This window comes from Amphiura filiformis, chromosome 14 (genome assembly GCF_039555335.1).
Source record: "Amphiura filiformis chromosome 14, Afil_fr2py, whole genome shotgun sequence".
NCBI classification, from domain to species: domain Eukaryota; kingdom Metazoa; phylum Echinodermata; class Ophiuroidea; order Amphilepidida; family Amphiuridae; genus Amphiura; species Amphiura filiformis.
Genome location: NC_092641.1, coordinates 57,244,558 through 57,258,517, shown reverse-complemented (window position 1 = coordinate 57,258,517; position 13,960 = coordinate 57,244,558). Strand labels below are relative to the sequence as shown.

Below are 13,960 nucleotides of genomic sequence, written 5' to 3'. Positions count from 1 at the left end.
AATGTGCGCAAGGAATTTTAGATATCAGAGACGTCAAATGCTGTCTTGTTCAACACGGACGCTTTTAACTATGGCCCAGCAGATCTCCCCAGCCTATATTATCAAAGACTACTCACGATCAAAGAGGGCGGGGAGATGCGAATCCACGAGCAGTGGCAGGGGGGCCGGCCAAGATTGGCTCAATTTTGACGTCGTCATTGGTTTTACACGTAAACACAAAAATGTCTCAAATTATTCCAAAACTGTACGTATGTTATTAAGCACTATTTTATCAGTCTAAATCCGTTGAGGTTCGCCAGTGAACCTCATTGTAAGTACTGTTTTTTTAATTTTTTTTTGTATGAATAACGCACGATATGTTACGATATATACTGAAAATTTCCCTCACGTATATCAATGAGTTTACGTAGTGTAGTGGTTACGGATCTCGCCTCCCACGCACAGGGTCCCGAGATCGAGTCCCATCTCCGGCGATGATTAAAAATTTTTCTTCTTCTTTTTTCTTTGAATTTAAAATTATTTATTTTCATGTGAAAATGTATATATTGCACTGGGAAATATATTTTGTGCATTTTTTTTCTGTAATGGGGCCACCCGGCCAATAGAGCTAAAAACAGATCTTGACTCCGGGAAAAAATAATTGCGTCCATCGTGCAGGCAGTGTTGCCGTCATATTGTCTGTTTTGTTTACGCTTTTGGCTGTTGCCACATTGAATAATGTAGTCCACCGTCGTCTGAGCAGTGGCGTAGCTAGGGGTTGTGGCGCCCAGGGCTAGGGATACATAATGGCGCCCTCCCGCAATTCTTGACACAATTGCGCGAGGAGCGCGAGAAAAAAATTGCACAAATAGGGCCTATCACTCATTCGTTTGGTTATAATGAAGTTGAATATCGGTCTTAAATTGATCTTTCAAATGATTTTGAGCTGAAGCGCGCGAAAAGTTTGACTTTCGTCGCTTTGAGTTGGCGCAGAATCGATCCATTCGGCCTCCCCTAAGGGTGGCGCCCAGGCACGTGTACTCCTCTGCCCCCCCGTCGCTACGTTTGGATTTTACTGCCGACATTTGAAGTTAAGGCCCCCAATGCAAAGGGCCTATTTTTATTGAGACACCCTTTACTATGCAAATACATTCAATAAAAATATACAAAGAACTATTTTTGCTCTGCGATTTATGGCTATAAAGCTGAATAAATAAATAACTAAACTACACACATTTTTATTTTCTAACAGATGTAGTTTTATAATAATTATTTAAAGTTCCATAGCTTGTGCTATAATGTGACCTAATCAAGTGAGCTGAGAACAATGTCACCAAGAGTTTGTTGAGTTATAAGTTTTATTTACCACCCATTATGACGAACCCTAACCCTTAACTTCATCCTAACTCTAACCTATAACCTAAGCCCTAATCCTAACCCTAACCTAAACCTAAGCCCTAATCCTAAACATAACCATGCCTCTAATCCTAACTCTGAACCTAACACTTGCATAACCATATCCCTAACCCTAACCCTTATGTCAATGCTAACCCTAAAAAGCTTAAGACCTAACTCTTCTGACTAATGACCCTTCGGACTAAAGGACCGTTCATTATTTCTACCGCCGGAGGGGATCGGGAGCAACCTTCAAGACATCACAGAAAAACAGAAAAACGTATGACCCCTTTTCTATTCACTAAAAAGTATGTCTGCTGCCTCCAGCACCCTCAACCCGCACGTGGAAATAAAGAACGGTTCCTAACGGGCTTTTTCCAATTCGTCACGACAAGTACTTACCATCTTTACTTGTAGTAACACCCGTTCTCTCTATAGGCTCCATTTCCACTGCCGTTGACTTCCCACTGCTCTCCTACAAATGTCAAAAAGTATTGTAATTTTTAGGTAATGAGCAGGAACATTAAAAATTGGAATTAAGAGATACATGCGCCTTATTATTTTGATTATCACCAGGCACATTCTCCGATAAAGCGTTCAAGTTTGGTCTCGGGAATTGCAAAATTCCAACCACGAAGAATTCATGAAAATCATTCAGAATCGTAAACTTTAATAGTTTCAGAGCACAAAACAATGCATGGGTGATTTTTCAACAATACTTCATTTTTGAGCAATATTACTTGTACGCATTGGTGGTAACGTATCAGTGGTAACGTATCTGTGAAGCCCTTTCACACTTTTGTCTTAATCGTGCAAGTGTAAAAACTTACCGACTTAATACTCATACTTGATCAGTCATCACCCAATGTACTAAAGTCTGGTATGGTATTTGTCTTTATTTATCACAGCGTTTTTTTTCCGAGGGGAGTAGAATTTAGGTAACGTATCTGTGACGACATGAACGTAACGTCAGGATTTTTTGCCATTAATAGACCTGATTTTTTTTACCTTTAAACCATTGTGTTATATACCACATATATAATATAACTATGGAGCCTGCTTGATCCATCACATATGCGAACATTCATATAGCTAGTTATTTTGACAGATTGCTATCCATTAGAAATATGGTAACGTATCTGTGAACAATATTGGCGACATAGTCTCAAAGACCTGTTGGAAAAATTTAATAACCTGCGTTGTGATGTTTTATACTTTATAATTAGGGCATGATACCAGCTAATGAAAAGTACCTATAATCCATTATTATGCGCGCATGTATAGCGAACAGGGACACATTATACGGAACGCACCTTGGCTGGCGACATGGAGGAAAACAATGGATATGCATAATCAGCTTTATTGTTTTATACTTTCTAGGCATGTTACAACCTCTAGCCCCACACATTTTAGAAAGCAACTCCTAAGTATTAGGTATATTAATAAAAGTCATTTCTTTCTGACGAAACAAGTCTGAATACGACTTGAAACTATGGGCGACACATATTTGGCTTTTTGAACACTTTATCGGAGAATGTGCCACCATGTACATGGATAACGGTTTGGTAGTGTGCCCTTATTATTATTGCAATTTTTGGGCGGTAATAGGAACGATCAAATAACGCATAGTAATAAAATAATAATAATAATAATAATAATAATAATAATAATAATAATAATAATAATAATAATAATAATAATAATAATAATAATAATATTAATATTAATAATAATAACTAGAGGGCCTTATATTTGTGCTATACCCGCATGTTATCGGTGTACACAAACTTGTAGTCCTTGTTTGCTGAGGACTTAAAATAAAGAAATTGGGCAGAAAATGTGTACAACCTGAAAGTTCAAGTCACAAGCTTTAATTTAATGTAGGTTGCACTCTCGTAGCACTTGAAATAAAGAAATTGTAAAAGTCGCCCAATTGGACAGGAAATGTGTAAAAATTGAAAGTCCAATTCACAAACTTTATTTTAATGTAGGTTACTCTCTCGTACCACTTAAAGTAAAGAAATTGTAAACATGTCGTGCAATTGGGCGAAAAATGTGTAAATAGTGAAACTGGGGCCCATAATATGCTACATATGGGGCTCATATGTACATATAATAATGCGATATTCTCTGTAGATCTTTCTGTAGGTTGTCTGTAGATGAGTCTGTTTGTCTGTGACTGCTAATGTGAGGCCGTCGTAAGTCGTACAGGGCTCAAACTCGGTGCGTGGGTGTAGTTATGGTAAGAAGAAGTTTATGTTCGTTAAGCCATCCGACCCCGGGACCCCTCCGAGGGGGGTCGTCTCTCTTACTTTCCATAGGCTGCTGTTGTCAGTCTCTCTTATTCACAGTGAAGCTATGCAATTTTGAAAAAGATTGAAATTTACAATATGCAATTTGATTAGGGGAAAGCAAATTTAGAGGGAGTATGAAAATTAAATGGAACAGCCATTTCAGAGGGAGTATGTCAATTAAATGTAACAGCTATTTTGGGGCCATTTCAGAGGGACTATGTATATTAAACGGAACAGCCAATAGGTATGTAATTTAACTGGAACAGCCTTAACGCTTCACCCTGGTATTTCCAATTATCATCATCTATATTATAATACGCTATTCTCTGTGGATCTGTCTATGTAGTCATACGTGTATGGGGTTGATGGGGTGGGTATAGTAACAATATAATTCTCAGGTGCAATCTGTGTACAACGGCCGGCCCTTTGTTTTGTTAAATTAGCCCCCGATAGAGGGCAGGGCAGGGACTGAAGAATGAGGGAAATTATGGAGTAAAGAGTTAAAAAAAAATGTAAAAGTAGGCCTATGAAATGGGTGACGAGCTGTCCGTAAATATAACAGAATTTTCGTTATCAGTTCGTCATCCTTAAGGTTACTCTTGCTTTCTTGCCCTGCGGGCCCTTATATTGGGGTCCCACTTTGAGTGTTTAGTCGTCGTATGGAGTCTCCGGCCTCAGGCCTGCCGGCCCTGCGGCCTTGATGTTTTAGTTGATACTGGGCCCCAGCATCAACAAGCAACAATGAGTAACCTTAAGGGTGACGGGCTGTCTCTAATTTAAAAAAACCCTTAATGTTAAAACCTTGAGTAACCTTAATGTAACGATCTTGAAATGTAACTTCTAAAAATACTAGTTTGTATATTCTATAGTGTTATATTACCTAAAATATTTCTTCACTACGTTGAAAATACGTTTTAAAGTGAATTATGACCAACAGAGGGCGCTATTACTGTACTAAAGTACGTGGTATTTTGACAACGGGATACACCGTGACCATACGTATGCTAGCATACGGCATACTCTTCCAAGCACGGTCTTCACCGTGACAATACACTACGTATTGTTACATTGTTTTCCATGTACAATATGTGTGTATTATGTCAAAATTTGACTCATGAGTCTCATGTTTATATGTTGAAGTATACTTCTCAAGTGTTATCAGTAGACTCAAGCTGGGCACTGTAGCTGCTTTATTTACTGAGTAACGCCCGGCCCTATGTTTGAGCGTTTGAGGCCCTGTGGCCCATATTATGTGACACATGGGGCTCATATTTACATAAATGCTAAAGACCTATTAGTGTACCAAATCTAAATTAGCTACTTTATTTGCTGAGAAACGGCCGGCCCTTCTGGCACCCTAGTCTTGTGGCCAAAATGGGCAAAAGGCACATCTACAACTTAGGGCTCATACCTGTGCCACATGTGACATGTGAGCCCTAGTGTCCGTGTAGTTTTAAAGCTAGCCTTGGCTGGCCCCATAATATATGGCGGGGCCCTGAGGCTGCTTCATTTGATGAGAAACGGCATGCTTTTTGTTTTTACATTTGGGCCCCTGGGCGCGTGACCTTTGACCTTTGGGGCCAAATTGAGCAAAATGCCCATCTACGGGGTAGGGCCCATTAGTGTACCACATATGGGCCGGCCCGGGGCCCTTGTAGTTTTAGCGCCAGCCTTGACAGAATGATGTGTTTGGAAAAGGAGAAGGAAAAGATGATGAAGAAGAAAAGACAGGTTAACAATTCCCTGCAAGCTGTGTATTTGCCTGCTACTAATGCTGAGGCTGCTGCTGCTGCTGCTACTGCTACTGCTGCTGCTGCTGCGTATACAGCTCCTTTTCCTCTAGGAGCCGTTTTTTCATTTCCGTCCACCACCACCACTACTACTACTACTACTACTACTACTACTACTACTACTACTACTACTACTACTACTACTACTACAATGGTCCTTAAATTTAAATTTGTGCTATTTTCTTTATTTATTAACCGATTTTAATCAAATAAAAAGGTAATTATACACAATAAACAATTGCCATTCTTATAAACACATTAAATTTGATCTTCGATACTCGTATAAGCAAAATTTTTTATTTTTTATTAAGTATTGGCCATTAGTGGACACTGTTAGGGACCAAAAGTGATGGCCTGTTAATTGATCTTTATAGATGATGTTCAGGTACAAATTAGACAGAAATACATAGTTTAATTGTTATTTTGATATTTTAGCATCATAACTCTACTACTAATTATAAAATGACCCTATGCAACCACCTGACGAAAAAATGACGTTGTCTTATAATTATTAAGACCTAACATGCATGAAATGTTTATTTTGATGAAATTTTGCAAAACACCAATAGACCATAGTTTCTTTATTTCCATCACAATTAGGCTCAAATTTTCAGGGAAGGAGGTCAGACACGCCCTAATACACATATCAGATGATGGGTTAAATACTATTCAAATAAAGAGCTTTTAATCGATTTTGCGTTTTTCACGTATCGTGTCCTCTGATGTGCAATGTTCACGCCCGCTTACGTCAATGCACATAGACCATTTTGGGAAAGTGGAATATTCTTTTAAATAAACTATACAATTGATCAACACTCCAATGATTTATTAGTAAATCATTATGAAAGCAAATTGCATGTAATTTAAAAATCAAATATAAAGAACTAAAGCGTCAGTGAATGAAAAAGAAAAAACGTCGTTGAGGGCGCTAAAACACTTCATTAAGTAAAATGATTATTTTTTTCATTAAATGTGACCACTTGTATAGGGTCAATAAAGATATGTCAATGTATGCAAAATGTGCATCTTGCACCACCATACTGCGATTTTGTGCACTAAAATGAATCCCTATTAAGTATCACCCTCTTTCATCATTGCATGCTTAATTAAACATTAGCTCTTGGAAGTAGCTACGATTAGTAGCGTTACCAGGATTGTTGGGAGGGAGAGGGGCGCGGGGGTTGGTTTAGGGGGAAATGTGACTAAAATGTACCTATATAGGCTAAAAGTACAAGCCCTAAATGTCTAAAATATCACGGCGGACCCCGGGGGTCGAGCACGTGGGGGAAGGGCAATATATCCCACAGGAGCAGCTTCACCCACACCTTCCCCACTACGCCATTGGTCCCATGTAAAGTAGGACAGGTTCAGCATGTAAACCATTCGTGAATTTTAGTACGTATTAGCTTGCAAATTATGCAAATGTGTTAATGTTATTACTGCTGACAGCAATTATGAAATTATTCATTAATGTTTAAAACAGTAATTATGCAATTTTTATCGGAGTATGGTAACTTTGTGGAGCAGGGTCATTTGGTGTCACGGAAATGATGCAATTTATTATTGCTATCTACTGAAGACAGTTATTAGGTAATTTATATGGCAATCTACTGGAGACGGCAATTAGGCCTATTTAATTAATTCTGGGAGTAAGTATATTCATATTTGGATTTGGGGTCTGGGGTAAGGGGTAAGGGTCATTTTGGGTTAAAGAAAATTTTAGGGTAACTGTGGCGTCAGTAGTCATTTGTGGTCACTTTGAAGACAGACTAATTAAGGTCCTTTGTGGAGCAGCGTCATTTGGAGTCACTATCTACTGAAGACAATATTGATATCGTTATCTATTGAATACAGTGATCAATTGTATATTGCTATCTACCGGAGACAGTAATTATTTAATGTATTCTTACTATCTATGAAGACAGTCATAATAGAATAATTATACTGAATCTACTGAAGAAGAAGTATGTATGTTATTATTGTTATTATACTGACAGTAATCATTCAATTCATTATTACTATCTATACTATAGAAAGCAGTAATTATGTAATTAATCATTACTGTATAGGTCTATACGCTATTGGTGCCAACTGGATTAGGAGGACGGGCAGCGTATGTAAACCTTGCTATAATTAGGCCTATGTTAATTAATCCCATTTACACTAAAAATGTTATTGTTTTTTACCTGGATGCATAAAAGGGGCGATATTTCACATAAGCTCGAGTAAAATCCATAATCTATTTATCTAACATAAATCCCCTTTAAGATAACTAAATGAATTATGACTATAAAAACGCCTATACTTTAAAAATATAAAACCTTGAAATTATTTTGGGATACATTACTGTCACTATACTATAGTGAGTTTCTTTAAGGCCTACATTGTACATTTTTTTATTGGTTTGCATTTTGATTTTGTAACTGTTACGGTAAAGCCACTTTAGGCCTGCTTTTATATGAGGTATGTAATATAGGCCTAATCGCATTAGTATTTTTAGAAACGCGTTTGTAGAATCCGCATGACCGAAATCTAATACGCTAGCTAATCTAGTATCCCAGACATTTTTCCTAAATGCATATGCATTTTGGGATCATCACATGATGGCGCCCTACTCATTCACTCCAGCCGGGGTATGTTCCCTATTAAACATGTTAAAGTGCCTTACACATGTTTTGAAGAACAGAATGTTCAGTTACTATACTGTAGCCTACTGGTACATAATAGGCATAATTATGATTATTTCATAGTGTACATTTAGAGACTAAGCAATAATAATTCCTGTTTTACTATTACTGAAGCTGTGTACAAAAAAAATAGTAAGATACGTCAAGCAAATTGTGGGTAACAAAAATGGCAAACAAGTGCGTGCAGAGATTTATTTTTAAAGGCTAAATTCTATAGGTCCAATCTGTAATAGAGGTTATGAAATAGCTTGTAACTTTCATTTGGCGAGGACTTTAAAATGATGACTGTTAATGTACGCGCACGAAGAGTTTATGTTTAATTAAAAAAAAATAAGAGGGGGAGGGTAAAAGAGCAATATGTGTAGAAGCGATTCGTGAATGTAGTAAAAACAAAGTCTGATTTTTGTTTATTTCTTCTTGAAATATACCTCAATTTAAAATTGTTACGTATTATGCCTAATGAGACTGTCGTCTAGTATAAAGGGTATAATACAGTACAGTATTATACTGTATAGGCCTACATAATATCACAATAGCAGTGAGGACTGTGCACTAAAATGATGCGATGACCCGGGGCGATGACATGATCAAAGTGTATTGAAGGTCTGCATGTTTATAGGCCTTATACATGCACAGAAGGGCGAGAACTCACAAAACGCAAGATAGAAAAAAAGGTACACAATTTTTTTTTACTTCGTATCCGCGTGAATATTTCTCACACTTTTATATAGTTTGGAGCAAATTTTTGGAAAAGGAAAATCGTGCTTATGAAAACATGAATACAAATGTGCATAATTAAGAATTAAAGTTTAAGTTAGAATAAAATATGATTTTCATTATCATGTAAAGGCAGTCTACTGTTGGAGGGGCACTTATAGCATTACAATGAAGGGCGTATGTTCAGATTAAGAATCCATAGCTTCGGCCTAACCTAAATCTTATTTAATAGTTGTTTTAATTGCAAACTTTATACACATTCTTGATTTCGTAAAATGAGTTGATTAGCAAAAAAAGCCATAGGTCATGGTTATAGGTATAATATCCTAACCAAAAAGTGTAATTATAGGGCGGGAAGATTCCATTTGCTTTATTTCACAATAGTGATTAGTGAAACTGTAGAATCAAGCCTGTTCGTGAGAAAGGTTGAATCATGCGAAGTATTTAATATGGAGCAGACTCAAATAAGGGGCTATTTATAACTTTTTATCGGTAGCCAAACTTTGGTGGCAAGAAGAGGTCCCTTTGGCACTTTTTTGCAGGTCACTTTTAAATTAAGAATTAAAGAAGCGTAATTCTTTCTTTAAAAGTAATTAAATAGATTTAGAGTCGAATTTATAAGACCTGAACATACAAAGAGCTACCAAAGTTACTCCTATGAGCTGAAGTTATTTCCTTTTACTGTAATTATTTTAAGGGAAGCACCCAAAAGTTATATATGAAGTCCTATGAAAGTCCTTTTACCATATTTACAGACCTGTTTTATTTACAAATGTAATTGATGTTTAACTCCTCCCCTCTTTTTGGCTCTAAAAATCTCTTCAAGAACATTAATTTCTAAGTAGCCAAGTTTATAAAGTTTAAAGTGTGTGTTTGTATTTTACTTCTGATACATGTGCATTTTTCTTTATACAGACAAAGTTACCCACCGTTAAAACCCTTGTTAAATTTATCATTATATAAACTATGAAATATAAATAAATAAATAAAATAAATAAATAAATAAATAAATAAATAAATAAATAAATATATAAATAAATAAATAAATAAATAAATAAATAAATAAATAAATAAATAAATAAATAAATAGATAAATATCCGTTACATCTTGAATTTTTATCATTGCATGTGATGAGCATTAAATATACCAGCACCAAGGATCATGGCGTTGTTATTTTACATTTAGTTGTCTCATCTTTATGATGTATCGTTCTTTTAATATTAATAAATAATATAAGTAAATAGATAAATTTCTCATCTTTATAGAATGTATCGTTCTTTTAGTATAAATAAATAAATAGATAATAAATAAATAAATAAATAAATAAATAAATAAATAAATAAATAAATAAATAAATAAATAAATTTTTATCATTGCCCGTGATGAGCACTAAACGATTATGGCGTTGTTATTTTGCATTTAGATATCTCATCTTCATAGCCTGTATCGTTGTTTTAATATTGATAAATATATAAATAAGTAAATAAATAAATGTCCCATCTTTATAGGATGTATCATTCTTTTAATAAATAAATAAATAAATATAAATAAATAAATAAATAAATAAATAAATAAATATAAATATATAATTATATAAATATATTAATAGATATATAAATAAATAAAGGAAAGAATAAAATAACAATGCCCCAATTCTTCACCAGTCTGCTTTTAAACGTGTATTACGCATTGGAATTGTGCAATACACATTAAAAAAATCATACCAATTGGGGCAAAATACTCTCATTTTTATTTATGAAACGTAAAAATTAAACAATTTTACAAAAGAGCGCACTCTACCACTGACCTCACCAACACATCAGAATAGTTACACTCATCCACACCCACCTCATACCCATCCCCACCTTATTACTTCACCCACACCCCGACACACGAATAAGCCTACGCCTATCAACCAAAGCAACGAATACACACGTATACGCACCCCCCTGAACCACACACTACACCCCCTCAATATAACCCGTGTTTTGCAATTTGTCACGTTGTGACAACAGAGGCGCTGTGATTGAAATGCAAGGTGTTTTAGGACGCATAACCTTTGGCCCCTTATGCGCAATAGATGTCCTCTGATCACTGACGTTTCTATGAAAATGTCCGCTTATAGCCAATATATGTCCCTTTACGTCAACATATGTCCGCTAATAGGCAATGCAAAAAGGTCCACTTACGTCAATGCATTGCCTATCAGAGGACATATGTTGACGTATAAGGACATATATTGAGCATTAGCGGACAATTCTGATAAGGACCATTACTACTACTACTACTACTACTACTACTACTACTACTACTACTACTACTACAACTACTACTACTACTACTACTTCTACTACTACTACTACTACTACTACTACTACTACTACTACTACTACTACTACTACTACTACTACTACTACTGCTAATAATAATAATAATAACTAGAGGGCCTTATATTTGTACATAATATTTGCTAAGGACCTAAAATAAAGATATTACAAATATTACAATAAAAATTACAGATTTATGTCTGAAAATGATTAAATTGCTTTATTTTTTTCATATAATTCAATCAATAGCAAATGCTTGCAGATTAGCTGGATGTCGTGCCTTTTACACAATAAAACCGATACATGTTCAGAAAAGCCTTCATATTGACCCTTTTTCATAGGGTGTTGAATTCGATCGGCTGAGCACTCGTTGTTTCAAGTCGTGTTACTAGGGTCACAAGTTAAAATCAAAATCGTGTGCATATAATTTGTATTTTGTAAGTATGTACAATGTTATCAACAAATAGTTTCCACGTCAAAATGCATCCATTGCTTAAAATAAGGAGGTAATTACGAATTACCCTTAAACGTGGTCCAGTTGAAATCTGGCAAATTTCACTAACATCTGTGTGTCTGTTGAACTCTTCGATGTTTTTTTATATATAAAACGTTTATTTTATTTTGTTTTGAAGTCCAAAGGCATGTCTGGGACCTCAAATAGGAACAAAATATTTATCCTGAGCAATCATTTGGATAACCGCATCTTGAAAACATTTTTATGGAGATTATCTAAAGCTACAATACGATGTTTACTAAACTTTTGGCTTCACTTTCTAATAGTTTCCGACATACCAAATCTGTATACGCTTTAACCAACATATCTAAACAACCAAATATCGCATTTTCATCACATAACTTTTATTTTGCAGCCGAGATTTAGGAATATAATCATGGGTAATATCGTGACATACTACAAATAATAATAATAATAATAATAATAATAATGATAATAATAATAATAATAATAATAATAATAATAATAATAATAATAATAATAATAATAATAATAATAATAATAATAATAATAATAATAATGATAATAATAATAAAAATAATAATAATAATATAAATAATAATAATGTTTCAACCTTACCTTTGCCATGATTTGATTTACTGGCTAACCTTTGTTTCTGTATCCTTGGTGTCCATGCTGTTAATAAAATAGAAAAATACAATTATACAGACGGCATCAAGAAGCAGAAGAAGTTAGAAATCAAAAATATTAGTCGATTAACCTGATCAAAAGAAGCACTTGGAAGATAAAACAGCGTCTATTGAAAGCATCTATAATAGTGTACATGTAGGCTTATGGCCATCCAAAATATATCAGAATTATAATAATGAAAACTTACCTAAGCTTATGGTTACAACGGTAGAGAAATGTTGTACTCAATGTTTGTCCAAGCTGTGAAAAAGAAAGTTAAATTTCAACTTATATACCGAGAATAAATCGAGAATTTGTGTGGGTTGTGTTGTTGATGGCATTGCACATAATGATAACCGGTCGACCGTGAAGTCACCGCTTTTTGGAGCTGAACCCATACGTTGACTTATTACTATGTTTTAAGAGTGATATTGCATTGATTGAAACAGTGAACAAGGCAGATATCCAGACATAGTCATATAAAATGTTCACAATTAAAACAGACCTGTTTAAGCATAGAAATTTGGTAGTCACAGACCGCAAAAGGCTGCAATAATATTAAGCTTCACATCAATGTATTATCATGTTTGCACAAACACACACCCCCAACATCCACCCCAATACGCACAAATATTCAAATCCCGACACAAATCCCAAAATTCCCCCATACACACCCACATCTTCCCTCAACTTAATTGTACTGTAATAGAAAACAACAACAACCGAATGATTGTTTTGCAAAATACTGTGCCCACAGTTTATTCCTTTTCTGTATGCTTGTTTATTGGTTGATATTATTGTTGGTATGGTTGTTATAGATTCCTCAACAATAATCTATACTAATAAAATAATAAGCGGTCTCTATCTGTCTATCTGTCTATCTATCTATCTATCTATCTGTCTGTCTGTCTGTCCGGCTATGCGTTTCGCCGCACTTCGACGCATCGTGCTGAAATTTGGGATATAGATAGGTATTGGGAAAAGCATGTTGGCCATGTGGTTTTGAAGGTCATCGGAGGTCAAGGTCAAAGGTCAAAATTTCAAACTTTGTCCGATCGGGCCCAAACTTGGTGGGTAGAATCCTTGATAGGAGGGGAATATAATGCACGAAATAAAGTCGAGGTCAACCGAGGTCAAAGGTCATTACGGAGGGGTCAAATTTCAAACTTTGCCCGATCGGGCTCAAACTTGGTGGGTCGAAACCTTCATATGAGGGGAGCATGAAAAACATATGGAGGTCATCCGAGGTCAAAGGTCAAAGGTCATGGATGTCAAACTTTGTCCTATCGGGCTCAAACTTGGTGGGTGGAATCCTTGATACGAGGGGAATATATGGGCAAAACAAAATTGAGGTCAACCGAGGTCAAAGGTCATGTAGAGGTCAACCGAGGTCAAAGGTCGTGTAGGGGCTAAATTTAAAGTTTGCCCTATTGGGCTTAAACTTGATAGGTGGAATCCTTCGTATGAGGGGAGCATGAAAAAAATTACACCGAGGTCAAAGGTCATCTGGGGTCAAACAGTATCGCTACCATGCCAGTGCTCTCACAGCATCAGGGCTCTCACAGCTGCAGGTGCACTAGTAGCAAAAAGAAAGGCAAAAGTAAATAATTTTTATTTAAGGAGAAA

The 13,960-nt window shown here is 35.6% G+C and overlaps 1 long non-coding RNA gene across 1 annotated transcript; it reads right to left on the bottom strand.

The window, feature by feature from the left end:
• Positions 1 to 1,776: 1,776 nt before the first annotated feature.
• On the bottom strand, positions 1,777 to 12,596 carry LOC140169089 (uncharacterized). The gene is made up of 3 exons (XR_011861349.1): positions 12,543 to 12,596; positions 12,284 to 12,340; positions 1,777 to 1,849 (listed from the first exon to the last, which is right to left on the bottom strand). It is a non-coding gene; the product is annotated as an uncharacterized lncRNA (long non-coding RNA).
• Between the last annotated feature and the right edge of the window lie 1,364 nt (positions 12,597 to 13,960).